This window comes from Dipteris shenzhenensis, chromosome 20 (genome assembly GCF_047967505.1).
Source record: "Dipteris shenzhenensis isolate YYH24624 ecotype China chromosome 20, Dip_SZ_1.0, whole genome shotgun sequence".
Taxonomy (NCBI): Eukaryota; Viridiplantae; Streptophyta; class Polypodiopsida; order Gleicheniales; family Dipteridaceae; genus Dipteris; species Dipteris shenzhenensis.
The window spans coordinates 35,516,093-35,540,088 of NC_141615.1; the positions used below are offsets into that span (position 1 = coordinate 35,516,093).

At 45.8% G+C, this 23,996-nt stretch overlaps 1 protein-coding gene across 1 annotated transcript in view; it reads right to left on the reverse strand.

The window, feature by feature from the left end:
• LOC147889585 (indole-3-acetaldehyde oxidase-like) overlaps window positions 1–23,996 on the reverse strand; it is a 153,866-nt gene that overhangs the window by 9,018 nt on the left and 120,852 nt on the right. The gene's annotated exons all lie outside the window — the stretch shown is intronic.

The following is a 23,996-nucleotide window of genomic DNA, read 5'->3' on the forward strand; positions in this document are numbered from 1 at the left end:
TGCTTCAGATATGTCTCTTCCAGGCCAGATCTATGCCATGTATGCATCGCCATCTGCCATGGTCTCGACGCCATGTGTTGCAGCCACTTTGCTGCATCCAGGTACTTTCCTTTTTCTCTCTTGGGCACATCCTGCCATAGGTCTCCCTCCCCCAGGCACTCCTCATTTGGGGGCTTACAGATGGGGAGGTGACCTTTCCAACACCCCCTCTCACCGACACATCTCGGCCCAACACGTCAATGACGATGCTCCAGTAACTCCCTGGTCGTAGTCCTCTGGAACCTTTCGGTGTCGAAATCTTTTCCTAGCTTTTCATCCAGTGGATCCTCCTCCACTAGGTCCGGTTCTGCTTCCGCACACCATCCTGGTATACAGGTCCATCTTTGGTAGCACCTCCTGGTACCACCTCCTTTAGTCATGTTCCCGCCTTCAAACTCGAGCAATCCAACCATCACGATCTTCCAGTCGTCCCCCTCATAATGAGTGAACAACCTGGAGTCTTCCAGGCACCATTCTCTGAGGGTCTGTTTCAACCCGTCCTTCCTTTGGCAAGGTCTGCAACCAATGAATATTTCCAGATAACCTGGACCATGAACTCTCGCTCAGTTCTCAAGTAGGTACTCTTCTGGCTTCAGTACTCTTTTTCCATCACCTTCTCGCAATGTGCGTTTCAGATTTGAAGAAGCACCAATACTTCCCCTTCTGCCTTCGAAGAAAGCCAATTCTAATCTCTTGTCACCTGAGACAAATGAAGAGCAGAGTCTCTTCACAGCATGCTATAAAGGCTCAAATGCAGAATATCAAATACATACCAGACTGTTGTACTGCCTGAACTCCAGCATCCATCTAAGCATGAGACCCCAGGGCCTTCCATGGAATCCACCCTCGTGTCAGTGTCAACAGCCACGCACTTGGAAGGTACCAAGCGCTCCATGCTGTCCTTCACCTTCACAAAGGCATCCGACTCCTCGTCGACCCATATCTCTATGTTAGACATCCTCACTGTGATATCTGGATCAACATATCTGACCTCGGTAACACTCGGTGATGTCACCAAGAACAACTCCTCGATTACCACATTTGCTTTGGCCTCTCCCTCTGAATCTGACAGACTCCTTTTTGTTTTTTAGATCCGCCTTTTTCTTTCTGCAGTCCTTTACAAAATGTCCTGGCGTGTCACAGTAGAAGCACTTCTTCTTATGCTTCCTCTTCGAAGTCCCCTCATCGTCAGAGTCGTCTTTCTTGGACTTGCCACCGTTAGGCTTGCCCTTTCCTTTGCCAGCGGAATGCTTTGCCAGCATCGCCTTGTCGTCTTTGTCCTTATTGTAGAGCTTCTCCCGAGCTTCCTCCTGGAGCAATAATGGACACAACTCCTCAAACGTCAGAGGTTTGGTCCTCTGTCCTGCTGTCACAGCCGTAACAAAGATTTTGAAACTCCGAGGCAGTCTCCTCAGTACCATCAAGGCCAAATGGCATGAGTCTGTCTTCTGACCAATCGCTACTAGCTGATTCCTCACCACCTTGACCTTCGTCAAATGGCTATGTACCGTATCTCCTTCTTCCATATCAAGATTGTAGAGTTGATGCTGAAGAAGCACAATCCGGGAGGTGTTGTTCGTCTTGTACAGATCCTTCAGGGTGGCCCACGCCTCTACTGATGTCTCGGCCAACTGGATATGTGGAAGCACGAAGTCCGCCGTAGTCCCTATGATTACTGCCAAGGCATGGGCATCTCTGTCTTCCCAAGCTTCAAGCTCCTCTCTGTCTACTGGTACTCCTTCAGCTTCTGGATGTAGGCCCCAAGGCCCTGAGCCCTGGCAAAAATACCGACTAGTCAGCCCTATTTTGGCCGACTCAGTCTGACTGAAAACCGACTTGGTTGGCTGTCCCTACCAGCCCAACCAGGGCCCTATATAAGGGACTTCACTAGGCCCTTTTCAGCCTTTGTTCCATGCAGCGACCCAGCCCTCTTGACCAGCCTAACCAAAGCCTGGTTGGCTGGCTCAACCAGCCCCAACCAGCTCTACTGTTGGCCGACCTGTCTGCTGATCTGTCCCGCCATATTCCTGCGCCATCTTTAGGGTATGCTGCAGGCCATGTGCCTACCCACACACCTTGCCAGATAGCTTGCCATGTAGGCGCCTGTACACCGGGATACCCCGCCATCTCGTGCTGCTCCAGATATGTCTCTTCCAAACCAGATCTATGCCATGTGCCATGGTCTCAACGCCATGTGTTGCAGCCACTTTGATGCGTCCAGGTACTTTCCTTTTTCTCTCTTGGGCACATCCTGCCCTGGGTCTCTCTCCCCCACGCACTCCTCATTTGGGGGCTTACAGATGGGGAGGTGAGCTTTCCAATACCCCCTCTCACCGACACATCTCAGCCCAATGCCAACACATCGATGTCGATGCTCTAGTAACTCCCTGGTCGTAGTCCTCTGGAACCTTTCGGTGTCGAAATCTTTTCTTGGTTTTTCATCGAGTGGCTCCTGATCCACCAGGTCCGGTTCCGCTTCTGCACACCATCCTGGTACACAGGTCCATCTTTGGTAGCACCTCCTGGTACCACCTCCTTCAGTCACGTTCCCGCCTTCAAACTCGAGCAATCCAACCATCACGATTTTCCAGTCGTCCCCCTCATAATGAGTGAACAACCTGGAGTCTTCCAGGCACCATGCTCTGAGGGTCTGTTTCAACCTTTCCTTCCTTTGGCAAGGTCTGCAACCAATGAATATTTCCAGATAACCTGGACCATGAACTCTCGCTGAGTTCTCAAGCAGGTACTCTTCTAGCTTCAATTCTCTTTGTCCATCACCTTCTAGCAATCTGCGTCCGAGATTTGAAGAAGCATCAATACTTCCCCTTCTGCCTTCGAAAAAGGCCAATTCCTTCCAATCTCTTATCATCTGAGACAAATGAAGAGCAGAGTCTCTCCACAGCATGCTATAAAGGCTCAAATGCAAAATATCAAATACATACCAGACTGTTGTATTGGCTAAATGTTTGCTCTGAAAGCAAACTCTCATTGAGGCACCCACCAAGCGCTTGTGTAATCCTGTACTGTCCCCTTCTGAACTCTAGCATTCATCTGACCATGAGACCCCAAGGCCTTCCATGGAATCCACCCTCGTGTCAGTGTCAACAGCCACACACCTGGAAGGTACCAAGCGCTCCATGCTGTCCTTCACCTTCACAAAGGCATCCGACTCCTCGTCGACCCATATCTCTATGTCAGAAATCCTCACTATGATTTCTGGATCAACATATCTGACCTCGGTAACACTCGGTGATGTCACCAGGAACAACTCCTCGATTACCACATTTGCTTTGGCCTCTCCCTTTGAATCTAAGTCAGACTCCTTTTTGTTTTTCAGATCCTCCTTTTTCTTTCTACAGTCCTTTGCAAAATGTCCTGGCGTATCACAGTAGAAGCACTTCTTCTTATGCTTCCTCTTCCAAGTCCCCTCGTCATCAGAGTCGTCTTTCTTGGACTTGCCACCGTTAGGCTTGCCCTTTCCTTTGCCAGTGGAATCCTTTGCTAGCATCGCCTTGTCGTCTTTGTCCTCGTTGTAGAGCTTCTCCCGAGCTTCCTCCTGGAGCAATAATGGACACAACTCCTCAAACGTCAGAGGTTTGGTCCTCTGTCCTGCTGTCATAGCCGTAACAAAGCTCTTGAAACTCTTGAGGCAATCTCCTCAGTACCATCAAGGCCAAATGGCATGAGTCTGTCTTCTGACCAATTGCTACCAGTTGATCCCTCACCACCTTGACCTTCATCAAATGGCTATGTACCGTATCTCCTTCTTCCATATCAAGATTGTAGAGTTGATGCTGAAGAAGCACAATCCGGGAGGTGTTGTCCGTCTCGTACAGATCCTTCAGGGTGGCCCACGCCTCTACTGACGTCTCGGCCAACTAGATATGTGGAAGCACGGAGTCCGCCGTAGTCCCTATGATTATTGCCAAGGCATGGGCATCTCTGTCTTCCCAAGCTTCAAGCTCCTCTCTGTCTACTGCCATGAGAATCTCCCCTTTCCTATCCACCATGTCCTCCGGCTTCAACTCCACTCCCCTGGTCAGCTTCCACAACTTTCGAGCCACTAAATGACTCCGGATCTTCACTTTCCAGATCGGGTAATTAGTCCTGTCCAGGTTCCTAGACTCTCCAAAGTTAGGGATAGTGAAAGAGAGAAAACTGGGGGAGGAGGAAGGGAAAGCAGGGGCTGAAGAGGCTGTAGAGGTCGACATCTCTGCTGTTTATACCACACAGCAAAGTCAACCAAACTCAATTTCAGTAAACCAGAACTATGAACGGACATGACTGAACCTGAGTCACCCTCCTTCTCGCAAGGGCAAGGGCACAATCCTCCAGTCGTGGAAGTCGATTCCCTAGAGCTTCTAAATCAAGGTCATCCTTCAGCAAGGTCCCTGCCTTCAGGCTCCCACACCTATGAGCCTCCTAATTGGGCTCTGATACCATGTTAGAAATGACCCAACAGAGGGTACACACAGTGGAAGACTTATAGTAATGCCCAGGAGCTCACACAGTGTGGTGTGGGTGTGGAATCACAAACTTCTTTACTTATGTGCATTCAATATATGTGCAGACTCATCAATAGACAATGAACCAACCAGATAGAGAAAACACCAAAATATATATATTTCCATCCGAAACTATGGACACAATACAAGAGAGACAGATCCAGAGTCCCACCAATTTATTTAGTAGCTCCTGTCCCCACATTCACCCTGACTGCAATGTCTCGATTCTGGATTGTCAATCTATTAGAGCATTGGATGACACATCTTCCAAGACAATCTCGAGCAAATCAGCTCCCTTGCAACAGCATGCCATAGGAGGTGACTCACAAAGCAATGTCAATAACTGGATACAAACATTGGCAACCATCGACAACTGCCATTCATTAGACCCCATCTTCTCACAGATAGATGCTAATGCACTACAGGTCCGATCCTCCACCAACACATGAGGAACCAATCGATCTAGAGATGCCATTCTTTATGGCTGACCTTGAGTGGGATAATGAACTTGAAGAAGGTACCCATACCAATGATGACTCAGATTTTCCTTGGGACCTTGAAACAGAGGCTGCGAATGCTGAAATCGAAGATCAAATCTTTGATAATGACCTAGCCATTTTGCATGCCCTAATGGTAGTCGAGCTCCCAAAAGTTGAACCTCCGCAGTTGAATAACAGTAGGAGATCCCACAAGAAAGCTGCAGGAGGAAATCGCGGAAAAGCCAAGGCCGAGCACTTCAATGAGTTCGAACGAGTCCAATCAAGGATCGTCGAATTGTACCTTGCAAAGGTAGCTCCCTCAAAATTAGAACCAGCACCTCTTAAATGGTCCCCTGACGGACTGGAAGGAGTATGTGCAGCACATGAACCCTTACTTGGAAACACCTTACCAGTGGAAAAGTTACCCCACAGTTCCCAACGTAAGAAGTTTCGAAAATATAAGCCACATGTGCAGATGAAGCTCGATCAAGCGACTTCAAAAAAAGAAAGAAAAGAAGAGCCTAACAAATTAAAAAATGCAACTATGCCACCTAATACACATGACACATGTCAAGCTAGTTCAACTCCATCAGAGGCCGATCTTCGAGAAGTGCTAGAATACTTTAAGAATTATACAAGTGGCAGTGCGCCAATAACAATGCCAAGACCACTCAGAGAATTTGAAGTTCAAGAAACTGATAGCATTGGAGAAACTCCAATCTATGAGGGACCGGCAAAAACATGCACAATAAACCTCGCCACAATTAGGGATCACTATCCCCTACCCTTAACAGAAACAGTGTTGGAAAAGGTGGCAGGATCCGAAATATATAGCTTCTTGGATGGCTTCAGTGGCTATAACCAAGTACAAATTGCTCCTCAAGACCAATCAAAAATAGCATTTGCAACAGAATGTGGTATTTTTGCATATAGAGTCATGCCATTCGGCCTTTGTAATGCCCCGGCCACATTCCAGCGAGTCATTTCACAGCTTTCAAGTCATTTTTAAATAAGTTTTTACAGGTGTTCTTGGATGATTTGTGTACCAGATGCCACACTATTTCAAATAGATGCTGTTCTAGAATGGTGTGGAGATATCATTGGATACTTGATGGCAGGAAGACCATCCCCTGACATGAAAGCAGTAGATGCCAAAAAATTGATTTTAAAGGCTGCACCCTATCAACTCTTTGCAGAGGACAACTGTACAAGATGGGCAAGGACCAGATATTAAGATGTGTAATGCCTCTAGAGATCATGCCAATTCTGAGTGAAGTCCATGAAGGCATTGCAGGAGGACACTTCCAAGGGAAAGCCATAGCAAGAAAAGTTCTCCTCGCAGGCTACTGGTGGCCAACACTGTGGGCAGATGCCTATGAATATGTAAAAGGCTGTGATGTATGCCAACGGACTATTAAACCACAACACAAAGACTTCAATCCCCTAACACCAATTGTTGCACAACAACCATTTGAAAAATGGGGGATTGACTATGTGGGTCCCATACATCCAGCAGTAAAAGGAACACAGGCACGCTACATCATTGTGGCCACTAATTACTTTACAAAATGGGCTAAAGCTAAAGCAGTCAGAAAGGTAGATGCCAAAAGCACAGCAAGATTCTTATACGAAAATGTGATCACCCGATTCGGATGCTCCATTGAAATTGTGTCGGATAGAGACACACATTTTGTCAATGAGGTAATCCAAGAACTCTTGTCTGGCTTCATGGAAATCCATAAAAAAAGCACACCCTACTACCCCTAAGGGAATGGACTAGCAGAATCCACAAACAAAATCATATGCAATATCCTCACCAAGGTAGTAGAACCACAGCATTCTGATTGGGCAGAGAAACTGAATGCAGCCTTATGGGCATACAGAACCACATTCAAGGTCAGTACAGGGAACACACCTTTTCAATTGGTGTACGGCCTTGAAGCCGTGGTCCCACTCAAATTTGTAATACCAAGTCTACGCATCGCAGTACAGGAATGCATGGGTGATCATGAGTCCTTGAAAGAAAGGCTCTGTCAGTTGGAAAAGCATACAGAGACAAGACTAGTCGCCTACCATGCCATGACAATAGAAAAACGCAGAAGAAAGGCATGGTTTGATAGGAATCTGAAAGCTAAAGACATCAAGGAAGGTGACTTAGTCCTGTTATACAATGCCAAAGTACACAAGGGGAAACTGAAGTATCTAGGTCAAGGACCATACCGAGTACGAAAGATGAATCCCATTGGAGCTGTGCTACTTAAAACATTGGATGGAGTCCAATTCAACATAACAATAAACGGAAGCCAACTGAAGTGCTACTACATCAACACGCAAGCCATCCCCGACAAAAACGAAGGTTTGGGAAACCAAGTCTTCCTTGGTTAGGATTAGATTGTATCACAAGCACTCACTTGCATATGCACATTTTTGCACATATAGTTTGCACTAGATTGTTACATGCACACTCACTGCATATGCATGTTTTTTGCACATTAGGGATGTTTGAGTCTTAGTTTCCCTATCAAATCCCACAAATAAGCATATAGTTAGACACATCACATGCACTCACATGATTTTGCATAGGCACATAATAGATTGCATAAAAAATAGTATCACACACTTTCATTCCATACTCTCAAAGCATGCAATGAATTCACAAGCAATACATGAAGCTATGCCAAAACTCAAGATGAATTGGCAAAAAAGTCTGTAGCCTCCGTAACGAGACCCCTGCTAAACATCACAGCCATCTCCTATATGCAAAAATATCAGAGTTGCATACTTATTCTCTACAGGCTCAATGATAAGGATGCAATCGCATCTGACGTATGCAACATAGCAAGAAATGCTAGCCTCCACAATGAGACCCCCGCCAAACATCACATCCGTCTCCTATAAGCAAAAATATCAAACTTGCATACTAATTATCTACAAGCTCAAAGATACGGGTGCAATCGCATCCAACATGTATGCAAGATAGCAAGAAATTCCAGCCTCAACAACGAGACCCCCGCCAAACCTCTTTCCAAGAAGATTCGATGGCAGAGTCTACAACCTCAACAACGAGATCCCCTCTGAAATTCACAGCCATCTACCCCTCCTTAAGAGGAGATAAGCTTCTTAACTATAGACTACGCAGATATGGTGTAAAAGCATTACAGCAAGAACGACTCGCATACCACAAGCTAAACAGCCACTGGATTACACACATGGCATTCCAACTCTGGAATCAAAATAAGCCATAACCTGAGGACGGGTAATAAAATGGATCCGAGAGTATGTTGACTCTGTGCCAACATGAACTTATGTAGAAAGGGAATGTGATACAACTTTGTGTTACAACTTTGTGATACAACTTTGTGTTACAACTTTGTGTTACAACTTCTAGATACAACTTTGTGTTACAACTTCTAGATACAACTTTGTGTTATGACTTTGTGACACAACTTTGTGTTACAACTTTGTGTAACAACTTTGTGTTACAACTTCTACATGTAGAGAGAGAATGTGTTACAACTTTGTGATACAACTTTGTGTTACAACTTTGTGATGATACAACTTTGTGTTACAACTTTGTGTTACATGCAAAGAGAGAAGCTCTCCAACTTGTATAAATACCCCATAATGGAATGAAGTCCACACTCTTTGGGGCATTGTGTTAAGTCTACTTTGGCATTCCAAGCATTTGTCTCAAGTGTCCATGCTTCCTTGCACTGCACATCCAAAAGCATGTCCTACCCTTGCAACTCCTCCTTCCCTCTCCTCCAACCTTGCAACCCATCCTCTCCCTCTCCTCCTCTCTCCTCCTCCTTCCTCCTCCTCCTCCCTTCTCCTCCTCCTCCTCCCTCCTCCTCCTCCTCCTCTCTCCTCCTCCTCTCTCCTCTCTCTCCTTTCCCCCATGCTCTTACACCTTCTTTCTCTCCCACTCCTATGCTCCCCTAAACCCTTTGTTCCTCAACCCTTAAAACTCCATGATCTACGAGGGAGACGAGTTCTTCACCATGTACATCACCCTAACCTTGGAACTTTCTTCTAAACCCTCGAACCTCCTTCTGAACCTTGGAACCTCCTTCTAAACCCTGTAACTCTTTCTGAACCCTGGAACCTCCTTCTGAACCCTGGAACCTCCTTCTAAACCCTGGAACTCTTTCTAAACCCTAGAACCTCCTTTTGAACCCTTAAACTCCTCCTAAACCCTACAAACCCCAATGAAGGCGAAAGCCTTCATTACCTCAACAAAGATTATTTCCGTTCCTTTTACACATGCATGCACTTTGTTTGCTTACCACACTTAAGCCTACGTCTCTCACCGGAACACGACTCGAGGTCCTAAGCTACACATATACTACAACCGACAATCCCAATATATCTGTAGGTGACAAAAAGCCTCGGAACCCTGCAAACATAGAATACCCAGCTCTTCCTACGAAAGCAGTACGAAAGAGCCAAAGTTGTAACACAAAGTTGTATCACATTTCCTTTCTACATAAGTTCATGTTGGCACAGAGTCAACAGATGCAACTAGGAAAGTGTGGGCTTATGCTATAGCTCAGAAGAGTGATGTGTTCTGCGTATTTAAAAAATGGCTGGCCTTGGTTGAGAATCAGTCAGGTAGAATGCTTAAATGCCTACGGACTGACAATGGTGGAGAGTATCTCTCTCATGACTTTCAGCATTTCTGTGATACACGTGGGATTAAGAGGGAGCTCACATTTCCTCGTATGCCAAAGCAAAATCCAGTTGCAAAGACGATGAACCATACCATTCAAGAAAGGTTGCAATGCATGCTTTCCAATGCAAGTCTTTCTGGTGGTTTTTGGGCTGAGGCAATGAATACTGTAGTGCATGTGATCAATAGATCACCTAGTAAGAATTTGGATGGTGGTATTCCTGAAGAGACATGGAGTGGCAAGAAGCCCTCTTACTCTCATTTGCGTATATTTGGGTGTGAGGCATATGCACATGTGGCCAAAGAGCTTCGAAAGAAGCTAGATCCTAAGTCTAGGAAATGCATCTTTCTGGGTTATGGTGAAAGTGGAGAGATGGGCTATCGTCTCTAGGATCCAGAAGCAAAGAAGATCATACGTAGCCATGATGTAGTCTTCAATGAGAAGAAGATGCATAAGGCACCCATGAGGGATGTTGAAATGAGGAGAATCACTTTCCAGGATGTGAATCCACCTGCATATGTTGATAGACAGCAAGCTGTCCATGCACCAAACGTGCAAGAAATGGTACCAACAAATACTCCCATAGCTATACAATCAAGGGTAGATGATGGATCATCTATTGGTGGAAATGATGAGCCAAATGTGGCTGATATGCAGGTGGGACAGCAAGCTGAAATGCCCTTAAGAAGATCATCTAGAGTGTCTAGACTGCCTGATAGGTTTGTTCCAGGGGTAGACTATGTGATGCTTACTGATTGCGGGGAGCCTTCTTGCTACAGAGAGGCTATGATGCGCGAGGATCAACGCAAGTGGGAGTATGCTATGCAATCAGAGATGAGTTCACTTATGAAGAATAAGACTTGGGACTTGGTTTCTTTGCTACATCGAAAGAAAGCATTGCCATGTAAATGGGTCTACAAGATGAAGGTCATAGGTGATGATGTGCCTAGGTACAAGGCCCGTTTGGTTGCTAAAGGGTTCAAGCAAGAGAAGGGTGTGGACTTTGATGAAATATTCTCTCCAGTTGTGAAGATGACCATACTTAGATGCATGCTTAGACTAGTGCATCAGAGGATATGGAGCTTATGCAGATGGAGGTCAAGACAGCTTTCTTACATGGGGATTTGCATGAGGAAATTTACATGGTGCAGCGGAAGGCTTTGAAGAAAAGGGCAAAGAGCATTTAGTTTATAAGATGAAGAAGAGTCTCTATGGTCTTAAGCAAGCACCTAGAGAATGGTATCAGAAGTTCAATGCTTTCATTCGGTCCCAGGGTTTTAGAAGGAGTGAAATTGATCACTGCCTCTACACTAAAAGCGCTAAGGATAATAGCCTGATAATCCTGGCTATTGGATATGCTATTGGCTATATGTGGATGATATGCTATTGGCTAGCAAGAATACTTATGAGCTAGATGCATTAAAGGCCAAGTTGCATGAGGCCTTTGATATGAAGGATTTGGGACTTGCAAGTCATATTCTTGGTATGCGCATCACGCGTGATCGGAGTAGGAAACTCCTTTGGCTTTCATAGAAGGAGTATGTTACAAAAGTATTGCAGCGTTTCAATATGGAGGGGGGGAAGGCAGTGAGTACTCCATTGCCTCCATATGTGAAACTGAGTCATACAGATAGTCCCAAATCAGATGAGGAGAGGGCCATGATGGCCAAGGTTCCTTATGCATCAGCGGTTGGGATTCTTATGTATGCTATGATAGCTACTAGACCAGACATTGCATTTGCACTGGGAGTTGTTAGTCGGTATATGGCTAATTCAAGAAAGAGGCATTGGGAGGCAGTTAAGTGCATCATGAGGTACATGAAGGGTACCAAGGAGATGTGCATCCGCTTTGGTAGAGGAGACATGCGTGTACTTGGGTACACAGATTCAGACTATGCAGGGCATGTGGATGGGCATGTGGATAGTAGGAGATCCACTTCTGGTTATGTGTTCACCTTTGCAGGTGGTGTAATGTCGTGGATGTCTCATGCATAGAAGTGTGTTGCTTTGTCTACCACAGAGGCTGAGTATGTTGCAGCCATAGAGGGTTGCAAGGAGGCTATATGGCTTGATCGGCTAGTGGGAGATTTGGGGATTCATACAGGTGTACCGACATTGCATATGCCACCTCAACCCTGAAGGAGACTCAGAGAAGAAAGGAGATCCTCTCCAAACTATGAAAAAACTACCTCTCCAGCCAATAGCTGCTCTGCAGAATCCATGCATGCTCTCCCAGATGGCCACCAAGGTGTGTATAGTATTCGTCCATATACTAGCCATAGACTGGGAGGGGTGAACCTGAGAATCCTCCATCGCCTCCATACATCTAGCCCTCCAAATATGCCAAGCTGCAATGCTAGCCAAAATATCCCATGAAGTATCCACCGAGGCATGAGCAGCTCTAAAAGGAGTGAAGGGAACATCCTGGAAAGAACAAGACTCCATACATAGAGTGTCGTTGTATGATGAAGGTTGAGTCTGAATCATGTCCCTCAAAGAACACGAGGGCCAGTAAGAGATAACCATGCCACTGACCCCCAAGTCATGAAGAATGGTGCTCTATGAAAAATCCTAGCAACACCCTTCTAGATCGTCCTTGCCTGTCTACACTCCCACAAGCAATGCTGAACTAACTCAACTGCTGCGTGGCATCGAGGACAAGTCAGCCCCAAACCTGGATCTCCACAAGTTCACTGGAATACCTCCATGCATAGAAAGCCAAAATAAGAGAGTGACCTTTCTACTCCTGAGGGATTTCTAGAGCCTCCTCCATGTTGACGCATAAGTTGCCACGTGTGCATCGAGTATGGGGGGTCCCAAACCCCGACCCCTAGCCATGCAATAAAGCCTCTCTCTTTTCCCAAAAGGTCCCCAGAGGGATTAGAGAGAGAGGACAAACAAGTCTTTTTATATTCAAGCCCCCCAAGGGGGCACCAATGCATATGGGATTAGTCTCCCATCAAATTGCCATGTGTTGACAGCGTGCTAGCTCCACACACAAACCATCCTCCATTTTAGCCAACCAAGGGGTGAAGGCCACCACCTCCAACAACCCCCCATGGACAAACCTCGAAGTAAACAAACCATGGAGCTGACCAATCTTGGTCACAGACAAACACAAGACCAAACCACCAAACAAAGGCTAACTGCCACCAAACTCCATGAGTAGTGTATGTGCCAAAGTCCACAAGGAGGTACACGTGTTAGGAGTCATGAAGAGCTACCGCCACCACACTGATCATGAAGTCGCACTTCAAGTCGCCACACGGATCGTGACAATCCACCCCCAAAGAGCCCATGACCACCACGTGTTGCCCACGCATTGGCCGTCTTAAAATTCCACACAGTCCAAAGTCTAATCGACTGCTCTGATACCATGTTGGCGTAGAAGTTGCCACATGTGTACCGGGTACGATGGGTCCCAAACCCCGATCCCTAGACATGCAATAGAGCCTCTCTCTCCTCCTAAAAAGTCTCGAGAGGGATTAAAGAGAGAGGACAAACAAGTCTTTTTATATTTAAGCCCCCCGAGGGGGCACCAATGCATATGGGATTAGTCTCCCATCAAATTGCCATGTTCGACAATGCGCTAGCTCCACACACAAACCATGCTCCATTTTAGCCAACCAAGGGGTGAAGGCCACCACCTCCAACACCCCAAAAGTTTTTCTACACCTCTGTAGAAATCCAAAAACTATCCCAATGAGGAGCTCTGGAGGGCCTCCAACCTCTACTACTAAGTTGAAATCTCCAGGCATTTCTAACTGTGTAACAAAAGAAGGGGATGATCTTCTCTCAGTGCCCTTCATCAATCCACTCTCACTCCCCTGGGTCCCACTGCAAGAACCTAATGGAGGAACCACCATATAACTAGAGTCTCCAAGACCCAAGTGCCAGGAGAACAGGGTCAAGATCAAGATACCACTGTGAGTCTGTGCCCCACTCCATGTAACCTACAATCCTAACAGGCTCGAAGGAAACCTCCAAGAGTCTGACTCCCACCGATTGAACATCAAAGACAAGGGTCCCCTCATGTGTATCCCGTAAGGAAATAACCTCTAAAGGGATACTCATCCCTGTGAAAGCCTCAGGGGGTGCAATGCTAAAGAAACTCGTATCACGTACGTTCATGGGGTATTAAAAAAACCCCTCAACTAAAATTTTGTCCCTAATAAAACCACCCCTCTTTACTTATGAGCTAATGGATTTTTTTCTAAAATTGAATTCATTCAAAACCCCTCTTGTTATTGTAACCCTACTAAAATTTTCCCAAAAGTTAAAATAAATTATCTCTCCTTTTGAATACATGCGGTACACTAAATTTTTTTAGGGTGAACTCCCCAATGTGAAAGCTCCCAACCAAGTGGACTCTGTGACCAGCATGTCATCTGTATCTATCCACTCTGCTGGTATGGCTGCATCTATCTACTGCATCCTGACTATACTCCCTCTGAGGTGGCCAACTGATAAGAGTCTCTGAACCTTTGGAAGCTTCTTGAAAGCCTTCTAGGCACCTACCATGGAAGCAGCTCCCCTCTCCCATCTAGACCACTGCTATAATTTGACACTCCTAGTGATCTACCATGTACATCCAAAATATAGTCATTCCACATGATTGGCTGCCTGTTTATTTCTTCGCGAGAGGAGGATGGAACTCTTCAAAGAGTGTCTCTAAAGCTTCCCCAAGCTTTCAGAATGGCAGCCAAGAGGGAGATCTAAGATGGACTGAAGTAAAAATGCGTCTCGATCTGTCCATCCAACCTCCCCCATGAGAAGGTGTACAAGACTGAATGTTGTGCAAGAAATAATCTTTCCAAGGCTCCTATTCAGGCATCAATCCTCTCACTACAAACCAAGTCCATACACTACAAGTTTGGATCAATAATATTGAGACCTCCTCCTCTTGTGGGGAGAATGAGGGTCTCCCAAGCCACCCTGGCTACAACATCTGAGGTGCCATCTAACCCACTCCAAAGGAAGTTCCTGATAGGTTGCATGAGCTGAGATATACAACCTCTAGGTCTACACCAACATGAGCAAATGAGCCAGGCAATAGCCAATAATACTTGGTTCACAATCACTACTCTGGATGTGAGGTCAAGTCTGGAAGAACTCCAAAAAATGAGTTTCCTCTTGATGCTCAACAACACGGGAGCAAACTCTTGTGCTGGAGAGATTCCCACCCCAACCTGGCATCCTACGTACCTCATGGAAACACCCCTATGAATCGAGGTGAATCCTATGTCAATTCCCCATTCTGGAGTGTCCTCATCACTAATCCAAAAGCCATTGGATTTGTTCCAATTGATATGAGCCATTGATATCAAATTCCTCTAACTCAAACTCTGCCATGTCTACCAAAATTGTAAAAGAATTCTTGAATGATGCTCCTCGCATAGGTGTGCAGAGGATTCCTGTGGATGAGGGAGTAGAAGCAATAATCCCCTTGGGTCTATTAAGAGGTGAAGAAGTAGGAACAAGAGAGAAAGGGGACTGCTGTTGCTTGTGATTGATCTCGGCCAAAAGAGTAGCATTAGCTTGGAGTAGGGCATGAGCTTCAGCAATGGCTTGCTCCATAGGAGAAAGCCCCTTCACATGAACATTTGAAGGGACAGGAGCAACTTCATTAGCACAAGGAACTAAAACAAGAATATCTCCTACCTGTAAGAGAGGGTTCGTAGCACCATTAGTAGCCTCTTGAGGTGGAACCGGCTCAACAACTCTGACTAGCACCCAACGAGGGACGACTGGAATAGGACGTGCTAAAGGTCTTGTTCGCACTGTAAACAAAGGTCCTGAACGAGAGGTTGTAGCCGACGGTCCTGGGTGAGAGGTGGAAGATCCAATGGTGCGAGAAGTGGTAGGATGTGCGGTAGAACGTGAAGTAGGTCCAATCGAGGTGGTGCTATGAGGCGCTACACCCATGGACCTTTTAGGCCTTTTCTTTTTTCTCTTCCTTGGGTAATCTCTAGCAAAGTGCCCAAGGATCCTGCAAATCCTACATTGATCCTGTCTCTGAGCGATCTCGACTCTGTGCCTAAATAATGAGCCATCTGAATGCTGGAGCATAATGTGATCATCCGTGGACCATTTCAATAGAGTAGAGAGATGCACATTCCAGGTTTCTTTGGATCCGGCTTCCGCACATGGACAGTCGGGATCTGTTTGTTGCAGTTTGCTACTTTCTCCCTGAGACCTCCCACTTTGCCAAAGATATCCGAGGTGAGGATGAGACATCCCCATTTGATTCTCTTTATTAGTCCATCGTTGACTTCTCTAGCTACAAAGAAGTCCTCCTAGTGGGGGACTTCAACGCGAGGACAGGCACCCGTCAGGTACCACTCAACTTCAATGATGATTCCACTCTACTGCCAGACATTGACCTTGAGGAGACAAGTATGCTACGAGTTTTGGCTGACAGACAAGGTCCATTCACATCTTATGGGCAAGCCCTATTAGACCTCGGCAAGATGCATGATCTCATTATCTATAATGGTGTTGAGAGATGGCCCACATTATGGGGTTTCACGTGCTTTCCACATGGGGGAGGCTCCAGCGTTGTTGATTACATCATGGGATCCCCTGCCTTCAGATCTCGCATCACTGACTTCACTGTAGCACCTCTCTCTCCAAGGGCTGATCATACCTATCTTTTCTTTAGCATCTCCACTCCCCTTCGCATAGCACCTTCCACCCCACTGAGTTCTTACTCCACCTACCACGATATGCGCCTTGACCATGATCACTCACCTACTTACTCTGGCCATCTGTACATACTTCTCGCTTATATTGACTTCATACCCCTTTTAGAGGATCGTGCTGCCTTGGTCACCCGCTCACTACACGAGGCTACCCTTCACGCTTTCCCCCACACCACCCGCTCCACCCGCCCACCACCCCCTGGGACCATACCTTGTAATAGCTGGTACAATGATGAGTGTAAGGCTTTATGCCGTCAGCTCATATTCAAAACCAAAAATAGTCTTCCAAGTGCACTAGATACGCTACACGAGTACGTAGACTGGTATGGAGAAAGAAACTAGATTTCGTTCGTGGGAACAAGGAGGAGCTACCGAACATTCTGTTCAATAACAACTCTAAGGACTTCTGGTGGAGATATCTAGAAGGACGGTCCACCTCACCACTCACTGACACTCAGATCTGGTTTGATTATGCACGCACACTTTATGACATCCCAAATCAGCCAGTCCCTAACCTCTCACACATGCCACACCCCACATCCTACACCCTCTTCACTAGAGAAGGGGTAAAGAATGCTGTAATGAAACTTCATAATGGCCGAGCTCATGAGGGGCTATGCACTAAGTTCATTGCATATGGGATTAACCTCCTAGCCCCGATCTTAGCAAAACTCTTTAATGAAGCTGTTTGTTTGGGGTTTCCACGCACCTGGACCATGAGCCTGAAGAACTATGATTGGACATGTCATGTCCAAGGTTTATGCGTCAGTACTTGATTCCGAGGTTAGCAAATTTGCAGAGTGTTGAGGACTTAGAGCAACAAGATAGACTAGATTCCGGCGTGATCATGGAACCATGGACCACATTCTCATGCTCAGATGTATCATCGAGGAGGCGAGGGCAAGGAAGTAGAGGGTTTATTGTTGCTTTGTAGATTTCCGCAAGTCATTTGACATGGTTCTAAGAGCCCATCTCATACGGCGCCTATAGGACTTGGGTTATGACCAGGAGATCATTTGGGCTATCATGGCACTTTACAAGAGAGTTTCAGTCAGAGTTTGGGCAGGATCGGGTGGACAGATGAGATCATGAGCACTATCAAGGTCAAACAAGGGTGTCGTTTATCGCCTACCTTGTTTGGCCTCTACATTGACGAGCTTGAGATAGTGATGCAAACACAAGGGGGGTAGGTTGCTCTCTTGCGGACACCCTGATCCGGATATTGCTCTATGTAGATGACGTGGCTCTCTTGTCTTCCTAAGAAGAGAGGGGCTCTAGAGACACCTTGGCACACTACAGTCCTTTTGTGAGTCTCATGATTTGAACGTCAAACTGGGTAAAACCAAGGTCATGATCTTCAATACATCTCGAGCCATCATCCGCCAGGAGTAGTTCACATTTGATGGGTCACTCATTGACATAGTTTCATCATACACTTATCTTGGGTTTATCTTTTCCGGACCCATCTTCACTACTATGAGACCCGTGATGCAGGCATGCTTGAGCAGAGGGTATGCTTCATTGGCTAGACTAGAGAGGCAGTGCTTCTGCTCGCACTTTCAAGATCCACATACCAAGGGGTTGCTTTTTGTCTCCTTGGTTCGCCCAGTGGGGATGTATAGCAGCCCATGTTGGGGGCCAGACTTGTCAGATACAGAGTGGGCCCATGTGGAGCGGCTACAGGTTCTCATGTTATCACGGTTGATTCGTGGTAAGACATCCGTTCCTCACTAGATCATTCAGGCTGACTTTCGGTCATCCCTTTATAGTTAGATGCTGTATTTCAGGTCATCACATATCTGTACCGAGTCAGGGAATATGGGGATTACACCTCTGGGCATAGCAAGCTACCTCTGTCCTCTTCTATGGAGCTAGCAGCAGGAGGGGACCAAAGGTGCTGTTATGCAGCATAGAGAGATGGCTTGAGTGACTGGGGCTCCACATGGATAGACTACCTCCTTTCCAGTACAGCATGAACCTGTGAACCCTCAATAGCCTCAGTGCATCTAGCTCTCCAAATGTGCCATGCTGCAATGCTAGCTAAAACCTCCCATCGAGAGTCAACCGAGGAATGAGCAGCCCTGAAGAGAGTGTCCGGAACATCCTCTAAAGAGCACGACTCCACAAGGTATCGTCAGATGTGTAGAGCCCAAGACGAGTCATGTCTCTCGAAGAAAACCTGGGGCCCTGAAAGACTGAGCCAAGCCACTGATCCCCAGGTCATATAGAAGGGGAGGCGAACAAAAGTGCTGAAAAGTATTGCAATCCCTTTCCATATGATTCTTGCCTGTCTGCAATCTTGAAGGCAGTGTTGTACTGTCTCCGAAGTAGAAAGGCAACGAGGGCAAGTAGGGTCAGCCCCAAACCTGGATCTCCAATGATTCACTGCTATCCCACCATGAATAGAAAGCCAAAAGAAGAGAGTGATTTTTCTATTCCAGTGGGATTTCCAAAGCCTCTGCCAAAAATTTATCTGCAAGTCTACAGAAATCTGATAATTCTCCCAATGAGGAGCTCTGATGGGCCTCCACCAACCCCTATAGCTGAGCTGGAATTTCCTGGCATTACTGACCGTGTAACAAAAGAAGGGGATGCCTTTCTCTCGGTGCCCTTCATCTATCCACTCCCATTCCCCACGGTCCCATTGCAAAAACTTAATTGGGACACCTCCATAGAGCCACAGCCTCCATGAGCCCAGGGTAATAAGTAGCGGGTCAGGATCCAAGTACCACTGTGAAAGAGAGCCATGCTCCATGAAGCTCACTACCTTGATTGGCTGAAACGGTACCTCCAACAATATATCATCTGTGTACTTGGACAGCCTGCCCCCCGAAGAAACATCAAAGACTAGGGCATCCTCATGTATGTTCCGTAAAGCAATCACCTGCAAAGGAATGCCCGATCTAGAAAATGACCCCATCCAGGTGGAACAAGTAATAGGCATGTCATCTGTGTCCACCCAATCCAAGATTGAGAAGACCAATCTTATGCCCTCCAATCAAAATAATGATCCATTGAGCTCTAGAGGGGGAGATAATACCATGACCAGCAACCAAGGGTAAAATAGAAGGAGAGACCGAAATGCAAGTACCTCCCCTTGTGCCTATAGCAGGCGACCAGAAGGTATGTCCTGAAAGAAGTTTGCCAGATTTAGAGCAATCACTGGCATCCAACTTGTGTTCCTGGATAAGAAGGATATCAATAGCACCTCCCTTCTCAGATCTTGGCCAGTACTTGGACAGATACGGTACACACTCTGATGGCCATATGGACGACCATGCAGGGATCCTCTCGATCAGCCTCCTTCAGAAGAGTTACTTTTTTGAGGGATTGGAGAGACTCTCCCTTCCTTGCTAAGACTTCTACAGGGTTGAGTTGGCATTTTCAGCCTCAGCCTTGGTTCCTTTCTACCTCATTTTTCTGAAGTGTTTTTATTACATGCTTAGCATGATGTATTTCCCCTCAGAGCTTGCTCTAGCGAGTTTCTTTCTTACTTAATAGAAGTCTCTTTTTTGCCAAAAAAAAAAAAAAAAGAATGCAGCAAAGAGGGTTCTCAGATATGTCCATGGCACTCTCTCTCTTGGCTTGCATTATGCTCTTGCTCAACAACAATCGAAGGATCATGCCAATTGGGTGGCATCTGCCACTAGTGATGATGCAGACGAAGATGACCTGCCGACACAAGATCATGCTCTTACAGTCTGTCTCCCACATCTAGAGGATGATGGAGATCATGATTTTGCTTTCTAAAGCATAATATATTTGGGTACTCTGCTCTAGGGGTGTTTCCAAAAAATGAATGCAATAAATCATGTGTGTTGAGTCAATAAAGGTCCTCTACCTTGGATAGTCCTCCTAAAACGATGTATTTCTTTTATATTTTTGGTGTGTGGCTCCATGTTCCTCATTAGTCTTTGGAGCCAGGTGGTGATGTATTGTGGGAGCCATGTATTTTTTTGGCTTTGATAGGTCTATTTGTTGATCCATTGGTCTCCTAGACCTCTGATTAATCATGCATCCATGCATGATGAGCCTTTGAGCCATGCTAGATGAGATTTCTATGTTATGCTCACTAGCCTCTAAGCCATGCTCACTTGCCTCTGAGATTGTGTGGGAGCCATGTATGCACAGTTTTGATGACCATCATCGTCATGTTATGTTCTTGGTTCCATTCTAGTAGTCCCTCACCTTTCCTCCATGGGGGGGTGGTAGGAAATGGAGTCAATTTGAGTGACTTTTAGTGTGTTCTAGAGTAGTACTATACTACTTTATATCCTAGAGTGCCACGTGTCACTATGGGACTTATCCCATATATATTTGACACTTAGAGTGTGTGTGCCTATCGTATAAAGACCTTGTACTTTCATTGTTATAATCATCAAGCCTTATGCCTTTCTTTATCATGTAAGTACTTTGCTTGGTTGTACATTTCTTTCATTATTTCATTTCCTTTATGCTTTTCTAGTCTTGCTTTTCCTTTCCATTCCATTCCATTCCATGTCTTGCATCTTCACATACAAGTGTATGCACATCTTTTTTTTTTTTTTTTCAAGAAAAAGACTTCTATTAAGTAAGAGAATAAACCCGCAAGAGCAAGCTCAAAGCGGAATACATCATGAAATTATAAGAATAAATAAAAATCCCCTCAGAGTGAGGTGGAAAACAACCAAGGCTGAGGCTGAAAGTGCCACCTCAACCCTGTAGTAGTCTCAGAGAAGAAAGGAGAATCCTTCCATTCCCTGAAGAAAGAAGCCCTCCTAGCTAAGGCTGCACGGGAGTCTCCCTGCATACCCGTCCATATGGCCATCAAAGTATGTACGGTGTCTGTCCAGATACAAGTCAATGTGTGCGAGGGATGAACCTGAGTACCCTCCAAAGCCTCTGTGCATCTGGCTCTCCAAATATGCTAAGATGCTATGCTCGCTAGAATCTCCCAAGTATCCACAGAGGCATGTACAGCTGTAAAAGGAAGGTGTGGTACCACATCCAATGAACAGGACTCAGTCCGATGACATCGAACCGAAATGGCCCGAGAGGAGTCAAATCTCTCATAGAATACTTGAGGCCCTGTAAGAGAAAACCAAGCCATTGAGCCCCATGTCATAAAAAATGGGGAGTGAGCAAAGTGACTGAAAATCCTGGCTACCCCCATCCAAATCATCCTCGCCTGTCTGCAATCCCATAAGCAATGCTAAATAGTCTCCGAAGCAGAGAGGCATCGAGGGCAAGTAGGGTCGGCTCCGAACCTGGACCTCCAAAGGTTCACTGCAATCCCACCATGGGTAGAAAGCCAAAAGAAGATAGGGATCTTTCTATTCCTGTGGGATTTCCAGAGTCTCCTCCAGAAGCACCTCTGCAGATCCGCAGTGATATCAAATGTCTCCCAATGAGGAAATCTGGAAGGTCTCCATCCTCTACTACTGAGCTGATATCTCCTGGCATTACTGACCGTGTAACGAAAGAAGGGGGTGCTCTTCTCTCGATACCCTACGTCAATCCACTCCCACTCTCCGGGGTCCCACTGCAAATACCTGATGGGAGCTTCCCCATAGAGCCAGAGCCTCCAAGACCCGGTGGACAGTAGTCGGGGGTCTAGGTCTATCTCCCTTATCCATTTTGAGAGTCACTATGTGAGTGCTCCATCTAGCTACCCCAGGGACTTCATCGACACATCTCTTGGGGCATTCCTGCCTAGCGCTTGATCGACATTGTTATCATCTTGCAGGGATGTGCACACCTGTGCAGTGGCTACTTGGAGGACATCTCTTACTCCTAAGAGATCTAACTTTATTATTCCTACAACTTTTGGGGTCCGCTGCCCTGGGTAGTCCCCCTAAAATGATATGTATTGAGGTTTTGGTTTTCATTGAGATTAAAAGTCCTCTGTCTTGGATAGTCCTCCTAAAAGGATGTATTGGTTGTGGTGTGTGGCTTCCTAGCATGTCCTATTATGAAGCCAAGGGGGGATGTGTTGTGGGAGCCATATGTATTAGCTTTGATAGGTCTCGTTATCAGGCCTAGCTGAGTTCCAAGATGCTAGTATATTCCTAGACCTATGAGCTGGTCATGTAGCCATGCTATAACGTGAGCCTCTGAGCATGTTGAGTCTCAAACCATGAGAGTGCTTGGATCAACACCTCTGAACATGCTTAGACTTAAGCCTCTGAGTTACATTGGGTGCATAGTTTGATGATTGTTATTGTCATGTTCTGTTCTTGGTTCCATTCGAGTAGTCTCTCACCTTGCCTTCATGGGGGGATGTTGAAATATGAAGCCAAAGTGAGTCTAAAATGAGTGTTTTAGGTGGTCTAGGTGTGGTTTTATAGTCTAGTGAGTCCTAGACATGCCACGTGTCATACTGGGAGATATCCCATAGACATTGTGACCTTCTAGAGTCTAGTGGCACACTATATAGTGTTGTACTTGTCTATTGTCTAAAATATCAGTCAACATCAAGCTATCAATACATTGTGAGTATTTTGGTTATTGCCTTGCACTTGTTCTTTCTTTCCTTTCCATTCTGCCTTTCATTATGCTTTCCATATTTCCATTCCGTTCCTAGCTAGCCTCCATGTCTCTTCAATTCTTGCACTTGAAACTTGAAGAGTGGGAATGGATTGATGCAAGGCACTAAGAGAAGAGTCTTCCCTTCTTTTGTTAAATGGTAAGTAATGCAAGGAAATTTCAAATCAGTTCTAGACCTTGGAGATCCTCTAGAGCCCCTCATTCGGAAAACTTTCATAATTCTCCTGATTTGCAGAGAGTCTTTTGGAGGAGACTCTAGAAATCTCTCAAGAATAGAAAAATCACTCTATTCTTTTGGCTGTGTATTCATGGAGGGATTTCAATGAACCTGTGGAGGTCTAGGCTCAAGGTAGACTCTACGTGTTCTTCCTGCTGCAGGTCTGCTAAGGATACCAATCATAATTGCTTATGGGATTGTTGGGGGGATTGCTAGGATATTCAATACTTTTCTCCTTCCCATTTCTATATGACTTGGGTTCAATGGCTTGGCTTTCTCTTTTGGGGCCTCAAGTCTTCTTTGAGAGGCAGGAATCTTCTTGAACTATCTGGGTATGACAATACTTAGTTGAGTGCTGCTCTCCAAATGATGTTCCCTTATTCTCCTTCAGATATGTACATGCTTCCGTGGATACCTCTTGGGAGATACTGGTGAGTATTGCAACATGCGATGTCTAGAGAGCCAGATGCACAAAGGAATTTGATGGATCTCACGTCCATTCCTCTCACACAATGGACTATATATGGACTGATATCATACATATTTTGATGGCTAGTTGGGTGACCATGTAGGGCTCCTCTGGGGCAGCCTCTACTAGGAGGGATATTTTTCTTAGGGAATGGAGGGGCTCTCCCTTCTTCTCAGAGACTATAGCAAGACTGAGGGGGCATTTTCAGCCTCTTGCTTGGTATCTTTCCCATTTGTACTAAGGGTTTCTATCGACCTGTTTCAAGTGGGTTTTTTGTTCATGCCATGCATGATGTATTTTTCCTATGAGCTAGCTCTTGTCGGTCTCTTTCATAGTTAATAGAAGTCTCTTTCTTGAAAAGAAAAAAGGAGTGAGAAAGAAAGAAATCAAA